The sequence below is a fragment of the Marmota marmota genome, unplaced genomic scaffold (genome assembly GCF_001458135.2).
Source record: "Marmota marmota marmota unplaced genomic scaffold, marMar, whole genome shotgun sequence".
NCBI lineage: Eukaryota > Metazoa > Chordata > Mammalia > Rodentia > Sciuridae > Marmota > Marmota marmota.
The window spans coordinates 18,621,367-18,648,533 of record NW_026000229.1 but is presented as its reverse complement, the minus strand read 5'-3'; the positions used below and the strand labels follow the sequence as shown (position 1 = coordinate 18,648,533).

Below are 27,167 nucleotides of genomic sequence, written 5' to 3'. Positions count from 1 at the left end.
TCAGAACTGAATTCATTCCCATGCTTAAAGTTTGGTGAGTGCAGGGTTGGGACTTGACTGTACTGCAACATTATGCTTTTTAAATACTGGCTCTGGTACTGCAACATGAGATGGAAGGGGGAAAATAAAGACCTGGGATGGAAGCGTGCATTACCTTTTCAATAGCCCTTGAAGTATCCAAAATATTTAAAGTACTTTTTAGATAACAAAATTCAATTGCATTATTCCATATTTAGTAAAATAACATATGTGCATATGTGTCTGTAAGTGTATGTGTTGTTTGCTTTTTGGCAAGGAGTCATGGTGGATAAAGTGTAAGGTAATTACAATTCTGGCTGATTAGACATCTTGAACTGTGAGTTTCAATTATATTAGTTTTAGAGGTTTTTATGGTTTGGATATAAGGTGTCCCCCAAAAGCTCATGTGTAAGACAATGCAAGAATGTTCAGAAGCAAAACGATTAGTTCATGAGGACTGTAACCTAATCAATGGCATTAATCCATTGGGTGGTATATGAAGGCAGGCAGAATGTGGCTGGAGAAGATAGGTCAATGGGGTATGCCTTTGGAGTTTTCATTTTTTTCCTGGTGAGTGAAGCTCTCTCTCTGCTTCCTACTTGCCATGTCCTGAGCTGCTTTCCCCCATTCCACCCTTCCACTGTGATGTTCTTCCTCATTTTGGGCCCAGAGCTATGGAGTCAGCCATCCGTTGACTGAACCTCTGAAGCCATGAGCCCCAAATAAACGTTTTCTTTTATGCCTTTAATTGTTCTTGTCAGATCTTTTGGTCACAGAGATGAAAAAGCAGACTAAAACAGAGGTAGCTCTTCTCCTGCTGTTGGAAAAAAAAAATCCCTTAATTTAAAATCAATTTCTTACTAAAATGTGGCACGCGTGCGCGCGCGCACACACACACACACACACACATTTATTTATTGCATATAATTTGCTTTTTCTAAATTATCAAAGATTGTCCCTGCTAGCTGGGTAATTAACATCAAGTTTTATTGCAGCACTTCAACATTCTCTTGCCTACCTACTTCCTCATATGACCTAGATGATATGTTTTGGTCTCTAGATAGGGATAGCATGCTGCCCTGGGTGAGAGGCTGTACTGGGAATTATTCAGAAGGTCCGGGCTGCTTGTCAAGAGTCTGTAGCTCTTTAGACCTTGGTTTTCTTATTGGGATTGGGGCAGGCAGGACACATATGACCTAGGATACTTTATAAATATGTACAAAGGGCTTATGATTTGACAGGAGCTTTTCTAAGTGCTTGAAAATATTAACTTATTTAATCCTTGTAACCATCCTATGAGTTACTATTATTGTCCCTATTTTATGGATGAGGTTAAATAATTTATTCAAGTTTTGCAATATTAAAGGAGCTCTTGGAAAAGCCTTCTACCAAGATTAATATCACTCTTTTTTCTTTCATTTTTTCCTTTTCCCTTTTCTCTTTTTGGTGTAGTTGGTAGGATTTAACACCACTGTCAAGTGAAAATGAAACTTACCTATGGCTTCTCTCTAGCAGTGAATGCTTTTAACTTTTGGTGTTCATATATTCCTATATGAATCTAATGAAAGCTATAGACCCATTACTTGGAGAATATATTGATTAGAAATCACCTAGAGAACTGATAACCAGAGTAGTTATGGAGGGTGAGGTTGATCACTTTCACATTCCACATTATGTATTTCTGCAGTGTTTAAATATTTTCCTATAAGCATCTATTATTACTCTTATAATAAAAAATGACATAAAAAGCTTTTTTGTAAGAAAAAACACAAAAGCTTACTTCACACACAAATGCACACATGTGAAAAATTGTGTGCTCATAAAGATATTCATTGCTGCTTTGCTTGCAATCCTCTGTAAAAGAGAGTCTAATAACCGATGGTGCCTCCTTCGGTGGATTGCTGTGTGGCTACTAAAGAACCATAGAACTGCTTTAAATGTGATGAAAAAAGCCTCAAGATTCATTGTTAGGAGAATAAAGTACAATGCAGAATGATGTATAGGGTACTACAATTTTATAGAGGGGAGAAAAGGGAATATTTATTGATGTGTCAATTACCTCCAGAAGGATCAAAAAAAAAAAAAAATTCCAACAGTGACTGTCTCTGGAAAGTCAGGGTAGAGGGAAAGACTTACTTTTCATTCTATGCCTTTCTGTACTTTTGAGTTTGTTCTATTATGTATTGCTCATTCAACAAATAAATAAAATTGGAAGGAAGAAAGGAATGAAGGGACCTTAAAGTTCCTTGAGAGCCACCCCACTGTCATCTGAGGAACCCTGCATAGTCTCTCCTTTTGCCTGGAACAGCCTCCTATATTCCCACTCATCCATTGGATCTCAGCCTGATCAAGAGAGTTCTTCATCAAAGTTTTCCCTGGCCTCCCCCAATAAGGTAAAACACCTTGTTACCTGCTCTTGTAATCCCACGTGTCTTCCTCATTGCAGTTTTACATGTTCTTGTGATTGGTCAATTAATGTTTGTCCTTCCCACTAGGTATAAGCTACATGAGAGAGGGTCTTGGGTTTGCTCACCAGGATGTCCATAAAATTTGGGACTTTGGTGTACTGTATATAGTAGAGTAAGTAGTGAATCAACAGGGGGTGTGTGTGTCTCATTCACTATTTCCACTGCCCCTGTGTTCCTGCTAAGGGATCATCAGGCCTGTTCCCAAAAGCCTGAGAACCTGAGCCTCATGACTTCCTTGTGCTGTCCAACACACCTTCAGTTACCTCTCACTGTTCATAATGTTAGTCTCATATTAAGCTAATATGAGTCTTTGAGGCTTCTACCCGTTGGATTTAATTCCACCCACTGGACTTAATTCCACCTTCAGTAACACAAACACCATCACTAATCCTTCTTCCAGAAGATGATTTTCCAAATACTAGCTAGATAAAAAGACAAATCTTTAGTTCTTTCAGCTACTCTGACTATGTCATCCCTGAGGACAGGGAAGGTATTATATTCATCTCTGTATCTCTAGTCCACAGCTCAGAACTTAGCTTAATATATATTCTTTGATTAAAAAAATTCTCTTTTTTAAACTTTATTTTATTTATTTATTTTTATGTGGTGCTGAGGTTCGAACCCAGGGCCTTGCACATGTGAGGCGAGTGCTCTATAGCTGAGCCATAACCCCAGCCCCAATTAAATAATTCTTTATGTGCTGTCTCTTATATTACTTACCTCTGAACATGTTTTTCACTGCCTGTGTGCCACTTAAAGCATTGGCCAAAACACTGAACAAATATCATACTGTTATGGTTTAGATTAGGTGCCCCCCAAATATCAGGTGTGAGACAATGCAAGAAAATTTAGAGATGAAATGATTGGGTTATGAAAGCTTTAACCTAATCAGTACATCAGCCTCCTGTTAGGGATTAACTGGGTGGTAAATAGAAGCAGGTAGGGGTGTGGCTGGAGGAGGTGGACCAATGGGGATATGCCCTTGGGTTTATATTTTGTCCGTGGTGAGTTGAGCTGTCTTTTTCTCTCTGTTTCTTGTTATGATGTCCTGAGCTACTGTCCTCCACCATGCTTTTCTGTCATGACATCTGCCTCACCTCAATCCCTAAGGAATAGAGATAGCCATATGTGGTCTGAGACCTCTGAGACCGTGAGCACCCCAAATAAACTTTGCCTCCTTTTTGTTGTTCTTATCAGTCTTTCGGTCACAGTAGCAAAAAAGCTGACTAAAACAATACCTTTGGTTTTCTCAGTACACTTTCTTTTTTTACATTGGTTATGATTCTTCTAATACCAACTAAGATCCCATAAATATTGAGGACAGCCATTTGATGAACACTAAAAGAGTCCTGTTTACCCTGCTCTCCTTTCTTCTTTTCAGAGCTCCTGTTTCTACCCCCAGAAAATTGCTATATGTTTGACCTATTTATTAAAATGATGCACTCAACTGCTCCACTGCCTACTAGAATATTTGATGTTATAATGTTAAGTTTGTTTCACAGTCTCTCCAAAGCTAGACCAGCAGCTTCATGAAACACCATAAATTCCACACCAAGAAGAATAACACTTTTAAAAATAGATAGTCTTGCATAAAGCACGTGCCCTGATTTCAATCCTCAGCATCAAAAAAAAAAAAAAAGCATAATATGTCCATTTGGTGTGACAGGCACTCCCTGAAGCTGACCTACACTGTTCCATTCCACAACACCTTTATTTAATGAGTGTCTTAAGAGAGAAAAGAAGATGTGAAGGTCTGAGCCTCCAGTGAGAATTTTTTAAATGATCAGCTTCTTTCATCATCAATTCTGCTGCTCAGAACAGACTAGAAGCATTCTCCAGGGCTCTCCTAATGCTAAATCTAAGCTCTTAGCATTAGATGACTCCTGAGCAATGTGAGCATGGGCACATTGTTGCTAATGTGCACACAGTGCTTGGCAGAAGGCCAGTACATCCAGTACAGCTTCGCAGTCTTCCAGACGAGATCCACAGTAGAACCAGTCAATCTCCAACATCGAAATAATTCCTCTATGGGAACATATCCTGACCCGGTAAGGAGACAGATGCAATGATTTAGTTTCCAATTTTCCCATATTCAGCTTTCATGAGCTATAAGACAAATGGCTAAAAGATCAGAGCATGCTGAGAACTAACGAACTAGAGGGAGAAATTCATTTAATGACTTAAGTGTGTTTTATCTAATGTGAAATGTAGGTCAATTCACTGTAAATGTATTCAAGGGGATTATTTGTCCTTTGCCTGATTACATGGCATGTATTGTAAGACTTCAGCCTTGTGTAAAACAGGCCAGACCCTGCTTGTTCTTCCTCGTCCCTCCCCTGCCCCCCACCTACAGGGTGGTGAACATCTATCAATATTCATCAGCATTTTTCTCAACAGAAAAGAGTTAATTTCTAACTCTTCAAAACATTGATTTGGGGCTCTTTAAATATTTTTGGAGACAATTAGAAAAATCAAATAACTGGACACCTACACAGGAATTCAGACATATTGCTGGGTAGGGGCCCCCCAAAAAAAAGACCAGGCAAAAAGAAAATAATTTCTTTGCTACTGGTCCAGCCAGAAATGTGTCACCAGAGAGACAAATTTTGTCAAATACAGCAACTGGGGTATAAGTCTAGTGAGATTAGGCTAGCAACTCTTTTTCAACTGTAAGAAACTCAAGACAGCAATCCTAGGGAACTCATCACCATTACTTTTATTACCATTTTGTAAAATGGAAGTTAGTAGTTGGACAGGGCAGCTTATACTAGTGTCCATTAGCTTCATTAACTTCTTCACTGTTCAGCCCATAGTCCTAAGGGAAAATTTGAAAAAAGACTTACTTGTTCAAAATATATACCCACAAGAACCATATTTGGGAAGGAAAAAATCTATGTGGATGTAATTCACACTAATATAATTCATAGTTTAGGGCAATAATGTGAAAATCCTGTCATCAAAAAAAGCACCTTTTTGAGTAGGAGAGAGTCTCATGAGAATTTAAGGGAGCTCAGTAGAGTAGAAAAAAAAGGGCAAGGGAAGATAAAAGAATAAGGGAAAATACTGGGAAATGATATTAGCCAAATTTTCTTGTCATATCATGTGCATGTGTGAATATGTAATAATGATTCTCACCATTGTGTGTGATTATAGGGCTCCAATTTTAAAAACTGAACAAAATAGCCGGTAAATAGGCAAGTAAATAAATAGATATCAACTTTCTGATAGAAGGGGGTCTATTAGAGAAGAGGAAAGGGACCAGAAGGAGGGAAACAATGGTAAGGAAGAGTGAAAGAGGGAGATATGTTACATGAGTGTGCAAATATGCCACAATGGAAGCCATAACTCTGTATAACTAAAATGCAATAACAAAAATCACCTTTCTGACTTTGAGAAGAGAAAAATGAACTTGTGAAACTTTTTAGTCTAATTTACATGTAGGTTTGATTATAGAAGGAAGATGTAAGGAAATGCTAAGGGAATATGAACTGAATTTCAAGTCTTAGCAAGTAAAGTAAAAAATGGTATAATCTCCCACACATCAATTCCATCTTTAAGACAAAGAGCAATGTTATCTTTTTATGATTCTGTAAATTTTAGTGAATTTAACTGAAAAAAAATGCTGTATGTATGTGTGTGTGTGTGTGTGTGCGTTTCTAGCAAAGAAACAAAACTATTAACCTAGATTAAATATCCTCTCCTTGTCTCTCCTATGAAGCAAGATTTAGTTTCCTTTTTGTAGAAAACAATGAAGAATTCTAGAAATGCTCCACAGTAACCTAAGTCCCATAAAAAGACTTAAAATTCCCCATTCCTGGATGACCTGGTCTTGGAATGTAGGTAATAATAATGCCCTATATTTGTTTGAAATTTTGCAGTTTGGCTTTTCAGCAGAGCTTTATCTAGCTCACCAGTTTGTATTCTATAGTACATGTAAGTTTGCTTGCCAAATATACCCCAAAACTCCACAACTTAAAACCCAATAAGGGACCCTGAGACCTGCAACCAACTGAGGGTCTCATGTCCTGTGCCTATCCCTCATTCCAGAGCATTAAGAAAAATGACTGGTGACATTTTCTGTTTAGATTCTCATTCTCATTCTTTCCCTTTTTGCCAGGTGTTAGCTGCATCATTCAAGATCTAACCAGGAAAACAGAAACCACTCTAGATATTCAGAGAGAAGGGCTTTAGTGTAAGCACTCCCAGGCTGGAGGAAAATGGGAAGAGGAGATATAACCAGATCCAAGGGCTGAGATTAGTGAAGTTAAGCTTGAACAAGATGGGCCTGCTCACTAGGAACTAGAGCCACAACTACAACAACACAGCTACTGCTAGAGAAGCCATCCAAGAAGAGAAGTGCGGGAGAGATACTGTGGCTTTTCCCCTCTTCCTGTCCTCCAGTCTCACACTGGTACCTCCCTTTGAGGGAAGTTGAAAAAGTGGAAAAGAGCACCTGTCAGATGTAGCCTATGGGATCAATGTCTTTGCTCAAGATGCAGAGAGGGTGAAGGATGAGGAATGGAGCTAACTGCAAACAAGGGCAGGTCCAGCCATAACTAAATTCCTCTTTCTGATGATTGTATCCCTGAACTCCTGTAGGTTAAATGTGCATGATGTGACACCATGTACATATTATTACCACACCTGAAAAACTAAAATTCAGGTTAAATAATTTGCCCAAGATTATTATACAGGCAAAAAGGGCTGGAACAGGTCATCTGATTTTCAGTCTTGTGCTTTTGCTTCTACTCACAGTTCCTTCTATATGAATAGGATATCATAGGCTTTAAAACACAATTACAGACCCTTAAATCTGTACAGGGAATTTCAGATTGAATGCTCCAGAGCTGAGGTACACAGAGTACTCCGGGACAGCGCCAACAGGACCTCAAACTCTACCACACTTCAAACCTTGTGGCAATCTCATCTGTTATACATCAGGATTTGGAGTCAGATTTTATTTTAAGGAAATGACTCTGCTAAAATAATAAAATTATTCCAGTCTCTCTCTCTCTCTCTCTCTCTCTCTCTCTCTCGCTGGCTCAGAGAGGGTCCAGTTAACAGCAGATGTCAGCTCAGACTTAACAGCCAGGTGTTCTGGCTTGTTGCTGCAGGCTCTTATGGTAAGCCAGGCTGCATGTTTACTAAGAGATAAGCTGTGAGGCAGTATAAAGGAAGAAGTGACAGGAAAAGGCAGGGGAAAGATAGTCACCAAGCAGAGAGATAACAAAAGAAAAAAGCAGAGAGAAATTCACATCTTTTTGAGGATGCTGCTAAAGGATTTAACATCATAGTTTTTCTACACTTGGGACAACAACAAAGATAATTCTCAGAAATCTGGCTCATTCCTTGAAGAGCTGAATGAAATCAGGGATAATCACTAAAAAGTGGAAACAGTGAAAATGTCCAACTGTCAGAGAATGGATAACGTGGAATATCCATACACTGGAACACTATTCAGAAGTAGAAGGTACTATACATGTTACAACATGGATGCACCTCAAACATGACATGCCAAATGAAAGAAGTTGGACAGAAAGGACCATGTATTTTTTGGACTCCATTTATAGGAAGTGTTCAAAAGAAGCAAATTTATAGGGACAGAAAATAGATTTATAGTTGCCAGGGGCTGGGAGTGAGAACAGGGATTGACTGCAAATGGAACTGAGGCTTCTTTCAGGGGTGAAGGAAAATGTCCTAAAACTAGATTGCATTGATGGGTGCACAATGCTGTAAATTTACTGAAGTCAGTAAATTGTATACTTAAAATGAGTTAATTTTATAGCATATGAATTATACCTCAATAAAACTGAAATTAAGAAAGATTCATCATGGCCTAGTTATAACCTGTAATCTTGAGAGCACAAGAAATAGGCCCAGAAAACCCCATAAGGGAAAAACACCTTGCAGGGAGTTTCATTATACTTGAATTTCACATGAGCAAAGTTTGGATCCTGTTTTTCCATTTTATGTTGTTTTGGATACGTCTGATGATTCCTATCAAACATACACAAAAGGGTTATAAGTCAAAAGTTCAATAGTTTTTTTTTATCAAGAAGTGCTTACAACTGCTTTGTGATTCAAAATGCATACATAGAGTCAAAAAGTGGAGTGTATTACAGAAGTCTCAGGTGAGGAGCTAACACTGAGGGGGTGGTGGTGCAGTTTTATGTCAGAAATGTTCTAGGGGCTGTGTAGTAGAGTACTTTGGCCTGCTCAAGACCCTGGGTGCCATCCATAGCATGGTGGAAAAACAATTGTGCTAGGAATAAATTGAACCAGGAATCACTACTTATATGAAAGCCTCAGCTTTGCTTAATACTTCTAAACGTTTATTCTCCTATAGAAAGGCAAGAAACTGCATTGGACACTTTGCTGACCACACTTTAATAAAAGTATGTGATAAATCTAATATTGACTGCAGGTCTCAATGAAAAGTGCAGGCTTCTAAATGACTGTAATTGTTCTGGCCATTTTTGTTTGTTTGTTTTGGGCACTAAGGATTGAACCTAGAGGCTCTTTACCCTGGGCCACATTCTCAGATCTTTTTAGTTTTTATTTTGAGACAGGGTCTCTTTAAGTTGCTTAGGGTTTTGCTAAGTTGCTGAGGCTGGCCTTAAACTTGCAATCTTCCTGCCTTAGCCTCCCAAGTTGCTGGGATTATAAGCCTGCTTGGCACTGTTTCCTCCTCACCACCTCTCTCTTGTGGGGTGCTGATTCCCTCTAGAACCTTAGAGATATCCATTCTTTAATCTTTGAGTAAGCTAATGGGACCTTTTGATATCACTGCTGTGTTGATATAGAAGAAAAGTATAACCAACCACATATTCCAATGAGGAGAGTGGGGCCCAGAGTGTTCTGTGTGGTGTCCATGTCATGTCATGGACATGCTTTGTTATGGTAGACCTCAAATCTCCAGAGTTCTGGTCCAGGGTTCCATGTCTTAGCAAAAGTAAAAAATTTATTAAAGGCCTAAATGCCCAGAATTGAGTAAAAATTAGAAATATAGTTTTAATCCATCTCAAAAATACATTACCAATATGATAATCCTTCCCTCCTCTATCTCCAATTCCAAAAAGACTCTAGGAAAGTTGATCTCACAACCAGTTGATTTTTAGGACTTTACAATGTCTAGGCAAACCCAGGAGATTATTTATCCAAACTTGGATGTACCACATCACATTTCTACATGTAATCCATGATTCTCTGGGAATTTAAAACATTTCATTTTCCTCCTTGCCACCAGCCTTTTGCCAAAGAGCAAAAATGAGGAGCAGAAAAAGAGGTAACATTTTTGGACTTGATTCCACTGGGGCCTCAGCAGCTTTTTAGTATGGCTGCTGGTAAGGGGGTAAAGCAAACAAAACCAAAAAAAGATCTCAAATTGGGAAATGGAAGACAGGCGTGATGGCATATGCCTGTAATCCCAATGACTCAGGAGGCTGAGGCAGGAGGATTGCGAGTTCAAAGCCATCCTCAGCAATTTAGCTAGGCACTAAACAACTCCATAAGACCCTGTCTCTAAATAAAATACAAAAAAAAAAAAATGGTGGGGGAGGCTATTGCTTGGTATGTGGCTCAGTGGTTAAGTGCCTCTGGGTTCAATCCTTGTACTAAAAGGGATGGAGAGAGAAATGGAGAAAAGGAGTCTGAAGAAACTTCTGAAACTACAGTTCTCCCAAAACTCCCTTCTCTTCTCTTTGAATGACTGGTCCTCATCTGTTGTCTGGCCCTGACACCAACCTCACACAACAGAGGAACCTTTCCCTCCTGACTCCTTTATTTCTGGTATCCACACCCGTCCCACACCAAGTAGGGAACTGAAGAAATGGCAGATCTCAGAGGATCTGTTATAAAGGTACTTGAGGTTCTGCCTCACTCTCTTGTATCACACCCTCTGGGGGAAACCAGCTGGCATGGGAATGGACACATGGACACTCCAGTAGTCTTATGGAGAGGCCCACATGGGAAGGAACCAAGGCCTCTGCCACCAGCTAGCATTGGCTGGTGGGTATGTGAACCTCCACCTTGGAAGCAGATCCTTTGGCTCCTTCAAGCCCTCAGAACTTTGTACTCGGATGACATGTTGACTACATCCTCATGAGAGACCTGGAGCCAGAACACCCAGAAAAGCTACTCTTAGATTCCTGACCCACAGGAATTTGCAATAATAAATATTTATTGTTTAACATACTGAGTTTGGCATAACTTGTTACGTAGCAATAGGGAGTGAGTATAGAAAGTAACTTGAATATGTGTTTAAGAAATTAAGAACCAGATTGTACTGGTTGAACTCACTCCTTGAATATCGAGAGGAACAATTAGAGTAAGAAGGGAGACCAGTACACAGCTGTCCTTTGGTGTCCTCTGTGGATTGGTTCCAAGACCACCCACAGATACCAAAATTAATATCAAAAATAAGTCCCTTATACAAAGTGGTGCAATATTTGCATATAACCTATGCACATCCTACTATGTACTTTGAATCATTTCTGAGTTATATATTAAACCTAATACAATGTAAATTCCATGTAAATAGTTGTTAAACTATATTGTTTAGGGAATAATGCCAAGGGAAAAAAGTCTGTATATGTTCAGTACTGATGCATTTTTTTCCCAAATATTTTTGGTCCTAGGTTGATTGAATCCAAGGATGAACCAATGGATATGAAAGGTCAACTGCATTTGACACTATTTGTTTCCTAAAAGAATGTAAATATGTTCTTTAACTTTGGTGTCACTGCTATTTTTTCTCTTTTCTACTTTTGCTCCATAATTAGGATGTAAGCAGGCTAATGTTGGCTTGGAGGCACACACCTCACTTGAGGTTAGAGCTATTGAATTTACTGGGAGAATCATTTGAGTATGAATGAAGGATAGAGTCATTTTCTTTCTTTTGACATAAAAAAAGAAAGACATTTTAATTCCAGATCTATTGTAGAATCTGGAATAGTAGTTTTGTCTTCATAAAGAACTTAAGTGTTTGACAAAAAAAAAAAAAAAAAAAAAAGTCCAAATAGTAACTATCAGTGATGAGCAAGAAGAATCTTCATAGCGTCTTCCTGGATAAAACTAGACTCACACAAACACACATATAGGATGCTAATAGCAATTTCCAAGGAGGAAAAATTAATTCTGAAGACTATTTGAAAGATCAGTCCTTGGAATTATGATGTAGAAGACAAGTGGAAAATAAGATTACAAGTGAGAAGATAAAATATCTGTAAAAAGTTCTCAAATTTTATTTGAGAAGGGTTCTCCAGTTTAAGTGCACATAAAACCACTTGGTAGAAGAGAATTTGTCCAAAATTTGGATCATAAGGCCCCAGTTCCAGGGGTTCTGATTTGGCAGGTTTGAAATTGAGCACAGGAGTCTGTGTTTTTAATGAGCATGAGTGTTTCTACCATCAACAATCCACTTTTAGAAAAAACTAAGTTGATATGCATACAATTCTGTAATCAAATATTATATTGGTTAAAATCATGAACAATTACCAGGAAGTCTAGAAAAACAAGGCAAAGTCAGCAAAGAAGCAAATGGAATGTAACACTGACAAGTATCCACCAGATATTTCCACTAGATATTTCAATTGCAATGAAATCTACCATGTACCATGTGTCTCCTAAAATGGAAATGGGTATGATTTTTAAGAGTCTGAAACCTAATCATTGTCCAAGGGCAATCAGGAAAGTTGTTTTAAAATAATTTTTAAATAATTGTGAAGAGAGACAATAATAAATATTTCCATAGATTTTATGGAATAATACATTTCTATTTTGAAATGTCATTTGACTTGCTAATTCTTAAAGAGGGATAAATGTTTAAAAAAGTTAAAGAAAATTAACTTTATATGTGAACATTTTTAAGAGGAAGAGGATGGGTAATATAACTATAAACCTCTTGATTATTTTGTGTGTGATTGGTAGAATTGATACCTATTAGTAATACATACATTATAGAGAAGAAAACCCAGGGGCACACAGGTACAGCACTAGCACTAGTTAGCTGTTCCCAGAATGGACAAGCAAGTGTTTCAGTGATTTCCACAGTTGACAGACTGACAATTGGATTTGTAGAGCAGTGACCCAATTCAGTCATTCAGAGAGTTAAAAAACACAAACATGTCACAATACTGGCAAAAATAGGGAAATGACAGCATATGAAATATAATCATGAGCAAAGGAAGAACAACAGGACTAAAGGGAATCAGAAGGGATCCTAAGCCCCAAACCTTAATTTTGTGGGTGGTAAATGGAGTCGTGAGTAGATAGGAACTTTTCTTGACTACCCCATGTCCTAGATAAAACTCTGAACTCCCCATTGAGTGGCTTGTAATGATGGGGTCAGCACTAACCTGCCCCAAGGACAGCTGCCTGTGGTCATCATTACCACCTCCTAGGGACACCTGGCTGCTTCACTAACAGGATGCTGCCTTGAGTAACACTCTCTCTCTCTCTCTCTGTGTATGTGTGTGTGTGTGTGTGTGTTAACATTTTTTTTAGTTGTTGATAGAACTATATTTTTATTTATTTATATGTGGTGCTGAGAATCAAACCCAGTGCCTCACACATGCTAGGCAAGCATTCCACTACTGAGCTACAACCCCAGCCCGGTTTTTTTTTTTTTTTTTTTTTAAACATATCAGTCATTTTGTACTGAGCTTATAGGAGGACATTTGTTCTTTTTAAACAATTTTAAAATATTTTAATTAAAAATTTATTGTGTCAGACATTGTGGCACACACCTGTAATCCCAGTGATTCAGGAAGCTGAGGTAGGAGGATAGCAAGTTCAGTAACTTAGTGAGGCTCTAAACAACTTTCCAAGACTCTGTCTCTACATAAACAATAAAAAGGTCTGGGGGTGTAGCTCAGTGGTTAAACGCCCTGTAATGTCCACCACCAATCAATTATATATTGACAAATTATAATTGCATATGTTTATAGGGTACAAAGTAATGATGCAAACATACCATGTGGAGAAGTTAAATAAAGCTAATTAATATCTCCCTCACTGCAAATATCATACTTAAATTTTACACTCTTAACAACTTTGAAATATATACTATGCTATTATCATTTATGGTCACTATCCTCAAAAATACATGTCTCTCAAGTAAGTACTCTGTTTTGAAAACTTTCTATGATTACAAATCTAAAAATAAAACAATAGACATACAATGATACTTTTTGTATCCTGCCTCTATTAGTTACTGTATCATAAGTATTCTGAGAGCATCAGGTTTAATGGCTCATTGTTCTACAGGATGGGACTTTGTCTATTTTGAGCCTCTTTATATCCCCAGCCTCAAGCTACATGTCTGGTACATAGCAGGACCTCAAAAAGTATGTGTTGAGTGGATTTAATTAGTAGAATATATCAGAGTTCAACTTATCCTTTATGGTGACATATTGAGATTGATTCCAGGTTTTTCACAATTATAAATAATGTTGCAGTGAACATTATCTGATGAATCGTTGCACCCACTCCTTATTATTGCCTTCTGATAAATTTCCCAGAGGCAGAATTACTAGATCAAAGGCTCTGGATATATATTGCCAAATTGTCCTTCAGAAAAAGGGTTCAGTTTCCCATCTTTCTGCCAACATTTCTTTCCTTTCCTTTCCTTCTTTCTTTTATTCACTTGTTTGTTCCTTTTTTAAAAAACAATGTAAGATATTTTTCTCTTGGTAACTTAAGTCAATGCATTTTAAAAGCATTCTTACTATTTTGATTGAAGAAAGACAGCTTTTGAACCCTTTACACTTTGTAGTAAATAGTACCATTAATTTATCTGGAGGTGAAAGGTTATTAAAGCCACTGCTAAATCATTTATATTACATGGTCTTGTTCTGCTTTCTAAGTTTAATGAGGGAAAACATGTGAATTTTGCTTAAGAGAGAGCAAATGGGCCTGGATTGTCTGTCATAGAAATACTGTGGGATATAGTAACTGGAAAGCAGGTGACACCACCAGAAGAGCCACAGCCTCAGACAAGCATAGCAGTCCAGAACAACAGATAAATGCTTATACACTTTACAACAGGAGGATCTGCAAGCACAGCATTGAGGTGGGGAGGAGAGGAAATACATAAAAATAAAAATCATGGGCATTAAATACATCAGAATGGTTGCCAATTTGGAAGGAAGAAAGTCAGATTCGGAGATAAAATGTGAGAGGGTCCATGCCCAGACCAGTGATATAAATATGTCATGGAAGCAGCGTATGTGACCTGAGCCTAAAAAGGAGAAGAATGAAGGGACAAAAAAAGGAAGAGAGGGAAGGAGGCAGATAGGGATGGAAGAAGGAAAATAGGTAGAAAGGAAGGAAGGAGAGGAGAGGAGAGAAAAAGGGAGGAAGGGTTGGATGTGTCACCCTCTAGGCCCTGACTCTGTCACTAACTCTAGGTATATTTCCCTGGACTCCCTTACCTCTTCTGGGCCTAAGCTGTACCATGATGGGAAAGAACTAGATGATTCCCAAAATTCAAGCCTTAGCACACTGTGATTCAAAGCACAAGTGTAGCATTTCTCCTGCATACCCAGACAAACAGTGCAAACACAAAGCAATGGTTTTTAAAATGGATTTTCATGTAAGAAGTACTTTCTGCGTAGACTTCCATAATATTATAAGCAGATGTGAGCCAATTATTAAATTTACAAACAGTAAAGTCCCACAATGATGGACCTCCCCAGGACAGCCAGCTATTCTTTGGCAGAATTCCAGGAGGAAATTTTCTGGTATTGGCTCTTATTCTCTCTTGGAACAGCACATGATCAGACAATATTTGAAATATTTAAATATGCCCCAAGTCTGCAGTTCATTGTCAAATAATTTCTAAGGACTGTGCTTCTATAAATCATAGCAAATGTCTAATATCCTGACCAAAAAAACCAAGTATATATATTCAGCAGAAAGGAAATTATAGTGTGTAATGGAAGTAAGTATTCATTTGAAAGGTTTATGTTAACACAAGATAAGATACTGTAGTCAGCTGGCTGTAAAGGTAAAGATGTTTCTGTCTGCATGTGTTGATTCTGAATTAATCTAGCTAAAATGACACATCACTCTCATAAATACAACAACAGTGTTACTGTATTAGACCAATGTGGGCAGTCAGGGGTTGCCTTAAAGCAATGTTTCTTTTGCTGTTAGTTTTAGGGAACAGCAAGCTTTCTGAAACCCTGGCACCCAATGTGCTGATGGATCCCAGACCATCATGGTGTGGTCTGTTCCATCCTGGTTTTCATCTTAAAGAGGAAGCAGTTAGAAAACCAAGGTTTTTCTCTGGCTTTAGGAGAACAAAAAGATTGGTCAACTTTTAAGTATTCTGTTGGCCTTAGTCAAGGTATGTGGGACCAGTCTCTCCACTCTAGCTGCTGCCAGAAATTAGACACACACATGAAAAGAGATAAGCAGGAACAAAACATGCACTGAGCCTCACTGATGGGGAACATTTCCTCTGTTTTGGGCTTTGCCAGTGGAGACTTGGACTCTGGGAGAAGCAGTGTCAGTTTCAGGTTTTGCAGAGATAAATAGCAGGGTTACTCTCAGTGTGGGCTTCTCTCCTCCACTGTCTCTGCCCTTGTGGACATCAGTTCATTTGTACACACCTTGCAAAAGGGATGGGGTGTGTATTCGGGAAGAAACAAGATGGCACCAAAAAACAGACCCTGGCTCTTGAGATTTGCATGCAGGGGTTGACTGGGTAATGTTGTCAGGAACCACATTTGTAAGGGAGTAAGGATGGTAGGATAGACAGAGGAAAAAGGTGAGCCATGATACAGTCCCTAAAAGACCTTAGCTGATCCTAAGGGAAGTTCTTCAGAGTTGCTCCCCCTTGATCTTTATCACCCATGTAGTCACTGGACAGTGACTGTCCCAACCCCATATGCCCCCCATATCACTATACCAGGAAGGAGTGGAGAGGGACTCCGATGAGAGCCTTCAGCTACCACACTCCCAGGGGCTGGGGCAAGTAGTTCTCAGTGGAAGCACCATAGTATCCACTACAAAGTATAAGATGCATTCCAGCCACTGAGGACCTTATACTCCAGTGGGGGCAAGAAGATGTACATTAACTACAGTGCAAGGGAGTGAATTATAAGTTCCTATAAATAGCATTGATCATGTATTTTATAGATATTAAAGAAATGAAAGAAAGCCAGAAGTTATAATTATGAATTATTTGACCTAAACTGTTTAATTTACAAATAAAAACACTCTGATGTTAACAGTAAAGGGCTATGTCCAAGGTCACATATCTAATGTGGAGCCACCAGCAGAACCTAGGATTCCTGAGTGTGATTTCACTATTTTCCTCTTTAGTAAACTGCCCCCACTGAAAGTGATTACTTTGACAGACCTGATCTGCATAAATTTGGGTAGAAGGTAAAATAGAAAAGAGAATCTTTCAAATAAGTCCTCAATTGCAAAATTAAATTCAGGCCAATGTCTTTGGTGTAATCTTAAAAAACAGCAGAGTAAAAATATGGGACTTGAAAGATTCCCCTCAGTTTTTAAGTTGTTTCACATTTCATCATGGTCTATCTGGCTATCTGTCTATCTGGCTGTGGCAATATGGGAAGCCAGTATCTCTTCTGAAGGAATGAGCAACTCCAGCCATACATGTTTTATGGAAATGAGAAATGGTTTCTGAGTCTGTACCTAGAAAACAACAAAGATAAATGGGTTAGAAACTAAGAGCCAACACAAGACCACAGTGGTGGTATCCAGCCCCTATCAGGGTGATCTAGTAAACTGTAACTGTAAAGCAGTGCTTACTGTCTTCTAAATAGCAGCATGGCCTGCCAGAGGTCTCCTTTTCTTCTGTGATGATTCTTCCAGGTAATTTTCCTCATCCATATAAGTTACTCCAAATATACAGTGGAAGCATCTGGTACATTGTGGGGATCCAGAAATGGCACCTTTGATTACATTGAACTGAATCAATAACAAAAACCTAAGTCCTTCAGTAAGTTACTTTCTGATCATTCCTCCAGCCACTAAAAGCAGATATTTGCTCAGCACTTATTCTGTACTAGGCCCTAGTATAAGAACTGAAGACGTGGAAACAAATAAGACATGGGTCCCTGGGAAGTAAGCCATCAGGAAGCTTGGTCTGATAGATGAGGCAGAAGTGTAAATATGTAGTAAGTCTAAGTTTTATGAGTAAAAACATAGTGGGAACAACAGTTGTGGGATGATAATGGAGATGTGAGTGGCACAAAGGGTTAAGGTCACTTATTGTAAGACCTGTTAAATAACAGGTCTTTTGGCTTGAGTTCCATCCATAATCTGCTTATCCATTCAAAAAATATATCAGTAGCTTTCCATGTGCTCATCACAGTGCTAGGTATTGAAAGTACACTAATTGAAAGACCTAGTGCTATTCACTAGGATGTCCTTAATATTATTTTAATTAATTAAAATATCTATTTGTTTTTGTTTTCTGAAGCATACATATGGTAAGGGCACTCAAGTATCCCATTTATTCCACATCATGTCCTATGCCAGATCCCTCAGGTAGGAATAGAGATTGGCTGCTTCCTGATCCCAGGGTCCCTGATTCACTCACTTCAACATCTCTGTGCTCTCCATATTAACTCCAAATTCTTTGTTTTTGGGTAATTCTAATGGTTCTTTTAGTTTTATCTTACCTTCCTGGAATCTGAGAACAACAACAAAATATTCCATCCTGGACAAGTTTTCTTTCCAGGCCTCCTCCAGAGCTTAGTCACAAATTTGGGTTCCCCTATTCCATCCTAGGAGAAACTATTTCCATAAGTCCCTGGAGGGTCTCTGTCCGTTTCCCAGTCTCTACAGAGGGCAAGGTAACACAAGTGGGCATTTGTATATACATATATACCTTTGTCACTTTGGTGTTTTTTTTTTTTTTCCTTCATAAATGTTTCACTATCCAGCTCAAAGGCCAATACTGGAGTAAATGCATTTGTAGGAAAATGAGGGTAGACTAGGGTGAGGTTGCCTCACAAACTCAGCCTTAAATAAGGTTGCCATGACATCATCCCTGAGAAGATAGATATTCCCAGCATCAAACACTGATGATCACTCCTCAATTCCCTTCTAATCTCCTCTGAAGTCTCAGTCTTTCTCACTTGGTTCCTTCCTTCCTTCCTTCTTTTCTTCCTTCCTTCCTTCCTTCCATCTATCCATCAATCCATCTACCCTTCCCTCCTTCCTTCCTATGCTAGGGATTAAACCCAGGGTGTTGCACATGTTATCCTCCTAGTTTCCTGTTGGACCATCCACTCCTGCTGGGATATCTCTCAATACTTTTCACCTTCCAGCAAATCTTCCTCTACCATTTCCTAACTGCTCACTGCTTTTTACCTTCCAATTCCTCAGCTACTCCCTGAGAAGCTCTTGAGTCCCTATATAGCCTGCATTCTTATCCCCATGACAGTTTTATCTCTGTTTCTCCACCATGGAGCCACTGTTGCTTACTGCCAAAGCTGCCTCCTCCTCCTCCTTCTTCTTCCTCTTCCTCTTTCTCCTCTTCCTGTTCCTGTTCCTCATCCTCCTCCTCTTCCCTCTTTTCCTCCTCTTCCTCTTCTTCATTTTTGTGGTGCTGAGGATTGAACCCAGGGCTTCAAGTGAGTACTCTATAACTGAGCTGCACCCCTAATCCTTTAAAGTGCTTATTCTTGTTATGATATATTTCCATGAGTTTTAATGTAAATATTCCAATTCAGTTAATTCTAAGATCTAATGAGTCTTTTTAGGGAAAGATAATGACTGTAGCCCACTATATTCTTTCACATAATAATGTTAGAATTTCCCGTATTGCACCCCTTAATGAATCATCAATGCAGGCAGCGCTAGTCAGTGGATGAAAGCACTTGATAAAAGATTCATGAGAACTTTACAAAGGACAGATCTTGCTGGCATCTCCTAAACATGTATTGGTTAATCTTAGCTTTCATGAAAGGCAAACACCATGGCATTATGTTCTCCTGATGGAATGTAGTACCAGACTCCCAGCACCAAATAAGAAGTATGTTTGTCTAGAAGTCAAACCTGAACCTAATTAAGCTGCTACCAGCAACTTCAACTTTACATGGAAGGATAGATAACCAAATTAGGCAATATCACAACATAGCAACACATAGGTCCTAAATGTGGAACATTATAGAGGGAAATAAGGAATTTTCTTCAAGTCAGTGCCATAATAGAAATAAGAATGGACTATTCTAGATACCTGGATAAAAAGAGACTTAAGAAACACAGGAAACAAACCCAATATTTGGCATTTTAAAAACAATTAGGGGACTCTAGATACAGATTGGATGTGATCATAATATAGGTGATACTAAGGAATAGTTACTAATTTATGAATAATTACATCTTCTATAAAGTGTGAAAATGCCATGTGTGTATGTGATAAAATGTCCACATGATTTAGGGAGTAGTATACATTTGTGAGTATGGGTAAAATGACATGGTGCCTTGAGATTTGCTTTAATATGTGCCCATACTACTGAGCATGGTGTTGCACACCTGTATTCACAGCAACTGGAGAGGCTGAAGCAAGAGAATCACAATTTCAAAGTTGGCCTGGGCACGTTAGTAAGACCCTGTCTCAAAATAAAAAAATAAGAAGGACTGAGGATGTAGCTCAATGGTAAAGCACAACTGGATTCAATCCCCAGTACTACAAAATATAAAATACAACAAAAGTGCTAGGAGAAGCAAGTAGTCATATCATGAGATTATTGAGTTAGATGATAAATTACATGGGGTTAATTATGATACTATCTTTATTTTTGTTATATGTTTGAAAATTCTCATAACATTTAAAATAAAAAACACCTACCTACAAAGATATAACAACAACAACAACAAAAGCAAATTGCAAAAACAGTATACTAGCAATTGTGGGAAAGAGTGAATGTATGTCTATGCTTATATATGCCTAGAATATTCTGAAAGGACACCCAAGAAAGGAGTGATCAAATTTTTAAAAGAGGGAATGAAACATTACAAAAGGAAAGAATTTTAGTTTTATAAATTTTCCCTCTTCCTAGTTCATTTTTCCCCCTCCTAATGCCCTGGTCATCTACTGATTATAAAAAGTGGGTATATAAGGGTCACATTTATTGGAAAGAATCACTTTATCAAAATGACAATGCTATGGGTACTAGATACTATGGCACATGTCAGCATCAAAATGATAGAGTTTAGTATCAATTCATTAATGCCTTACTTTTGATTGTAGGCATAAAAGAAGGAAACTTTTTTTATGATTGAGTATGATCGATTCCTTTATTTTCATTGTCTTTATTTTCCATTCAGAAATCTACATGGCTGTACCAATTGTTACAGGCAAGGAAGAAAGGATTTGCCAGTCAGTAGAATAACTGAAGCCCAGTGAATTTAGAAAGTTTTTATGTTGGGCATTCTGTACTTAGCTACTATATCAATCCATTAAAGTAAGAGAGTAGCATGGAGTGGACCCAGAGAGCTAAGTGATGTTAAAATTATACTTCCATGCCACTGATTATTGTAAGAGCTCAATTTTCCCATAATATTTGTGTGGTTCTGAGCTAAATATGATTACATTTAAAGCCATTTAAAGCAGGGTGCAGTGGCACAAGCCTGTAATCCCAGCTACTCATGAGACTGCGGCAGGAAGATCACAAGTTCAAGGCCAGCCTGGAAAAATGAAAGACCCTGTCTCAAAATAAAAAGAAAAAGGGTGGGAGATAAGCTTAAAGCAGAGAACCCATAGGTTCAATCTCTAGTACTACCAGATAAAATAAAAGATTTAAAAACCTTTAGTTTTATAGATGATCAAAATTACGTTTCTGTAAATAATCTTTCTGATGTTAGGGAAAATAAAACATTACTTCTTTGTCATCTTCAGGTAGAAAACTATTTAGCTAATTGAGTTGGTACTAGAGTTTATTTTTTGTTCTTACCTTAAATTGCAATGGGAAAACATTTAAAAATAATGTTAAGAGTTGTTGCATTAAAAATTACCTGAATAGGTATGTCCTTCTTTCTTCCTTCTTGCCTTAGCAGTCTTCTGACTTTTCTCATGACATAGAAAGCCAGCTTTACAGTCTTTGCAAGGATGTTTTTGACTAATCCTGAAAATAAAGATAAAATGAAGTAGAAATGCTAAAAGTCTGCCAAATCTCAGTGGAATGACCTTTATAGGTAATCTGAAGAAAAGCAAAAGCTCCTGAACCAATGGCATTCTAGGAGGTGGATCTGGGAGGAAGTAGAAGTATATTTAAAATGGTGAGACAAAAAAAAAAAAAAGTATGAGACAGTCCATCAGAACTCTTGGTAAGGGAGGGAGTTAGTCTTAAAGCTTCCAGGCCATGCCTAGTCTGCTATGGGTAACAGATATAGGACAACAGAACCCCATCTATTCCTTTGGGCCTGGGACTGCCCTCAGGGAAAAAAAAAAGTTTTCTTCTGGTATTTTCTAAACGTCTGAAACTCATAATTCTGAAGGAAATCAGAAGATGAAAGGAGAAAAAGAAAAAGACTTTTTACCAACATAATCAATTTGAATATCTGGTGTGACTTCTCTAATCTTAAAAAGGAGTGTCAGGTCTCCTGAAAAAAGGGGTTACATTTTATTTTGGAAAAGAGACTGTCTTGCTCATAATGAGTCCTGGCATCAACTCTGTAAACACTTTGTCAAATTGATTTAAAAAATAGGAAAATAAAAATTGTACCAGACATATTTATTGGTCTTAAGTAAATACAAAGTCACCAGTTACCTCCCTGAAGTTACAATAAAAATCCAAGTATTTTCTACTTATATTTACTATTTTTTCAGTTGATCACTTTAATTTATAAATTAAACAAAAAATATTATTTCATGTCTAATTTACACATGAAATAATAATTTTTGTTTAGAACAAATCCATTCCATTTTAGGTAGACCTGCAATATTTCCTAAATGATAATGGATACATTATTTTAAAATTACAGTTGGTCTTATCCCCCCAAGTTTTTTCTTTTTTCCTTCTTTCATTCTCTCTCTATGTCTTTCTACAGATGATTGAACCCAGGGATTCTCTATCACTGAGCTACATTTCCCACCCTTTTTTAAAAAAAAAATATAGGATCTTGCTAAGTTTCTGAGGGTCTTTCTGAGTTCTTAGGCTGACCTTGATCTTGCAAACCTCCAGCCTCAGTCTCCCAAGTTGCTGGGGTTACAGTTGTACACCAATGTACCTAGTAATAAAATGTTTTAAAAGAATCTTTTGGAACCTACAAATAAATTTTAACACCTTCAGAGCCAAGAGGTCAATGGGCTGTGAACACAGATTTAAATTTTTTCTTTTTAATTTTAAAGTCTTCCTTTAATATCTTGATATTATAGAACATTTCATGAAAACATATTTAGATAGAATACTTTATAAAAATCTCAAATGATCAGATTCGTAAAAGTCACATATGTAATAAACAGTTTTGAAGATCCACAATAACTTTAAAAAGAACTTTAACCACAGTATAACCCCATACATTTCTTCTTAAGTCAACCAAAAGAAAAACACGCTACCTCCCAAATTTTTCACTCTATATTAACAATTTGATTTGAATTAAAAATAAATCCAATTTAGAAAAATAATTATTGGTATTCTTCTGGATGTTGCTCCAGAGACACTTCAAAAAACTTCTGTAGTGTGTTATATATACTATAATAAAAGAAAAAGTTATCTCAAGGACGTCCTGTGTTGAATACAATGATAACAATCATTTCCTGAATCTATATGACCAATGCCTTCTTTTAAAAGAGATAGTTTGTTATTCTTGAGATAGCCTATATTCCCTCTTGGATGTGTACTCCTTGCTTTTCTAAATAAATCTGTGCCTCAACTGAAGTTGAGAAAGAGAGGGCAGGGGGAGAATGAGAATGAATTAGATTTATATCTATCACTTCATCCTGAATTGTCAGGAATAAGATGAAGCTCTACTCAGAGATAGCTAAAAAGATAAAATATATTAATTCTTGCAAAATGTCAAATATCTTCTTTTTGAATAAAGTAAAAATAACTTATAACCAGGCATACACCTGTAATCCCAGTGATTGTGGAGGCTGAAGCAGGAGAATAACAAGTTTGAGGCCAACCTGGGCAACTCAGCAAGATTCTGTCCCAAACTAAAAAAAAAATTTTAAAGGGCTGGAGGTGTAGCTCAATGGTAAAGTACCCCTGGGTTCAAATCCCAGTACCCCCAAACAAAACAAAACAACAATTACAACAAAAAATCTTTATGTTGTCCTTCAACTTATGTAATATTCTCTCCTAGAGTTTATAATTAGAAGAGATGGGGAAAATTTTAAAAACCTGAAGATGTCAAATGAGAATAGAAGCTTGAATATTTTGTTTTCATCACTGGTTCTGAGTAATAGGCAATTTTTAGAAAATGTGATTTCTACTTCTACCTTACTCCTGGGAGAGGATATAAGCTTCTTGAAAGGAGGGGAATCTATGTCATATTCTATATCAAAGAATCCCTTAGAAGATAGTTTACCGTGGCACAAAATAGGATCTTATAAATAAAAGTGGAATATCTGGTGGAATTTCTTTTCAATTCCAAATTTGGTGGGTTTCAAATAATCCCACCAAATATAGTTGGGTTTGTTCAGCTATGAAAGCTAAATGAATGTGACCCCAGATACATACAGATGCAGACAGGATGTCAGAAAGTTAAGTTCCACAGGAGGAGGGGGACGCAATCTCTCAGCATTCAGCTCTTCAGAATCAAGTAATGTCTAGTTCAGTAATTATAGATGTAACTTGTGGTAAAAATTAGTTTTTCTTTCAGATTATTTATTGTTAAGTGATTTGAAAATTGTTTTTTATTTGCTTCTTCAAATATTGCCTTTTCTTCTTTTGTACTGGAGATTGAACCCAAGGGCACTTTACCTCTGAGCCACATTCCTAGTCCTTTATATTTTGTATTTTCAGACAGAGTCTTGCTAAATTGCTTAGGGGTTCACTAAGTTACGGAGGCTGGCATTGAATCTGCAATCCTCCTGCCTGAGCAGTCATAGGCATAAGCCACTCCCTACCCCACCCTCGTAAAAATTATATTCATTATGTATACAAAATGTATCTATTTTCAGTTACCCATAATCTGCTGAGCAGGAAATAGGACATGTATAAAGGCTTTGGAAATTGCTCGGATAGAATGAGTTGTTCTCTCAGGTCCTACATACTCTAAGAGAAATTACCATCTGTTTTCCTCTGCTGGTAGAAACAAATCCCCCAAATATAACCTTTTTAAAAGAAGTTAGCTGGGATTTGTTGTTGTTGTCTTAGTTTTGTTTTCTGGTCTGTAATGCTATGATCACTGTGACTAGTAAAGATAAAGGGTACTAACATTTGACTCTAAATTTAGAAATCACTTCTCAGGTCTAGTGGAAAAGAGTCAATTTCAGAGAAGTTACAATAAGTTACTGACTGATAAAATCAATTTTACTTCTATGGGGGAATTTCTTGAAAAGTATAGGCAATAAAATGGTTAGTGGTTTTTCTAAAGAATCAGCAAATAGTTTTGAAATAATAAGAGTGGTTATAGAAACTGAGGTATTATAAAATGAAATATTCAAAGTCAGTTGGTTTGAAGCTAGTACATAAGCAAAGAATTTTAGGATTGACGTTCTTTTTCACTAGATCAATTGAAAAGGTTTAATTGATCTAAGAGAGCCACAGAATAGAACTAATTGGATTTGTAATCATAACTATTCAGACACCTGCACCTCACTGCTTTGAATATCCTAAGATTTACTCTTTGAAAAGAGTAAAATTACTAGATTAAACCAAGGCTATAAATCTACGTGGAAGCATTCCAGGATTATGTTGACAGTCTAATAGGAAAGAATGTTTCTAATAACTCAGGAACTAAACAAATAGTGTACAAATATGCTATTTATATAAAACAAATATTTATTGAGCACCAACGATGTGCCAGGCTCTTTTTTAGGCATAGAAATGAAGACAAGATCCTTACTCTCATGGGGCTTATCTTATAATTGGCTGGCATCTCAATGTTGAGTAGTGGAAAAATGTGGGTTTACTTCAAGGAAGATGGAATAAATGATGGGAAAGCTTGAAATCCAACAGGGTATAGGGGGAACACACTGATTTTGATATGCTTTATGGGTAGCCATTACACCCCATGAACTGGGGAGAGGAGAAAATGACATCAGATGCAATGGACTTTTCTTCTTTTTTTGATACATGTCTTATGTAATCCTGGCACTGGAGCTATAAAAATATAGTTACTATTTGTCAGTGAATGAAGGGATAACTTAAATGGCATTAATGAGCTTATTACCAGGCTCATACTGAAACATTTTTTTTTAACCACTCCCTGATGTGACTTGCTGCCACCACTAGTTATTGTGTTAGGCTGATGAATGTTTAAAAAGGGGTGAACAGAAGCATTTTACCTGTGCAATTAGAAACAGTCTGTGCTCTGCAACTTTTAGGACTTCCTCAAGTGGCCACTGATTGGTTCTGATTGTGTTTTTGATTTGTAAGGTTTATTCTCTGCAAAGAGAATAAGTTACAAAGTCGTACTCTAAGGTTATAAAGATCTCTTAAGTCATACAATCAGGTTTGTCAGTCTTGATAAGAACATGCACTTGTTCTTACAGAATGTCCAGTCTTATCCAATGTCCCAGTGGGCTTCTACGAGACAGTTTCAATTTACAAAATCAACACACTCTTGAGTTTACAGTGACAGCTGTTTCATGCTCTAAGAAACAATGAAAAGTTGCAGTAACTAAAGAGTTTGAGTAACTAAAGAGATTTGCTACCTATTCTTTGGAAAGAGGGATCTACCCTGGCCATTCTGTACTGGGTGAGGGGAAAAGCACCAAACTATTTCTTACTTTATTTTTTCCCCTGAAATTACAACACTAATGTCTCCTTTACAGAAAAATTAGAATTAAGCAGAAAAAGAAAACCCATCCACAATCCCACCAATCACCAAGAGACCCAGTGAAAGCATTGGTATTATTTGCCCAGTCTTTTCTGCCTCCTTCCATACATGATAACTTTTAAAAATGGGATAACAGGGTACACAGTATTTTGGGATTTGTCTCCTTGCCTCCTTAATAATCTTCACACTGATCCACATTCCCTATGGCATTTCCCAATAGCTATAAATTGAAGGGGCAAAGTATATAACTGATGTTATTCAAGGGCATGGTAGACGGGAGAAAAATTTTAATTATTTTGTAAATAGAACACGCCTCTTCTTCCACTCATCCCTCAAGTCGTTCCCCCAAATCCCTAAGTGACCTTCGACCAGCAGGGCGTCGGTGAACGTGCTGAAGGGGGCAAGCTCGCCCGGGGTTCCCGCCACCCGCGTTGCGGCAGAACTTCACCCACGGTAAGAGCCACACTTCTCTTTCTCCAGGACTTGGCCAATGTTCCCGGGAAGGCACTTCCATTCCACAAGATGCCGAGTCCCTCCCCGCTTAATCCCCTTTACACAGCAGAGCCCGAGTTCTGGGGATTCGCAGACACTCTGCACCCCGTCTCCCCGCGAAAACTTCGCGGGCGCGTTGCTCTTGCAGAGCCTCCCGGCAAGGCACCGCTGTATAGAGACCTTAGAGAGTCTCCAGAGCATCGGCGCCCGCCCGACTCGGGTGCCGTGCGGCGACGGGCCCGCACCGGAGCC

General features: G+C 37.9%; 2 long non-coding RNA genes across 3 annotated transcripts in view; both read right to left on the bottom strand.

Annotated features, from left to right (window-relative positions):
• The window catches only part of LOC125613319, a 28,029-nt gene extending 868 nt beyond the window's left edge, over positions 1-27,161 (bottom strand). The window contains exons 1-3 of one of the 2 annotated variants that reach the window (XR_007343848.1): positions 26,786-27,161; positions 25,930-26,237; positions 21,489-21,598 (exon numbers count right to left, since the gene is read on the bottom strand). This is a non-coding gene — a long non-coding RNA (uncharacterized LOC125613319). Of the gene's footprint in view, positions 1-20,373; positions 21,599-25,929; positions 26,238-26,785 lie in introns of those variants that run through there. The other variant, XR_007343847.1, reaches the window with a different exon arrangement.
• On the bottom strand, positions 16,671-20,226 carry LOC125613320. Its single transcript, XR_007343849.1, has 2 exons — positions 17,271-20,226; positions 16,671-17,153 (listed from the first exon to the last, which is right to left on the bottom strand). It is a non-coding gene; the product is annotated as an uncharacterized LOC125613320 (long non-coding RNA).
• Positions 27,162-27,167: the final 6 nt, after the last annotated feature.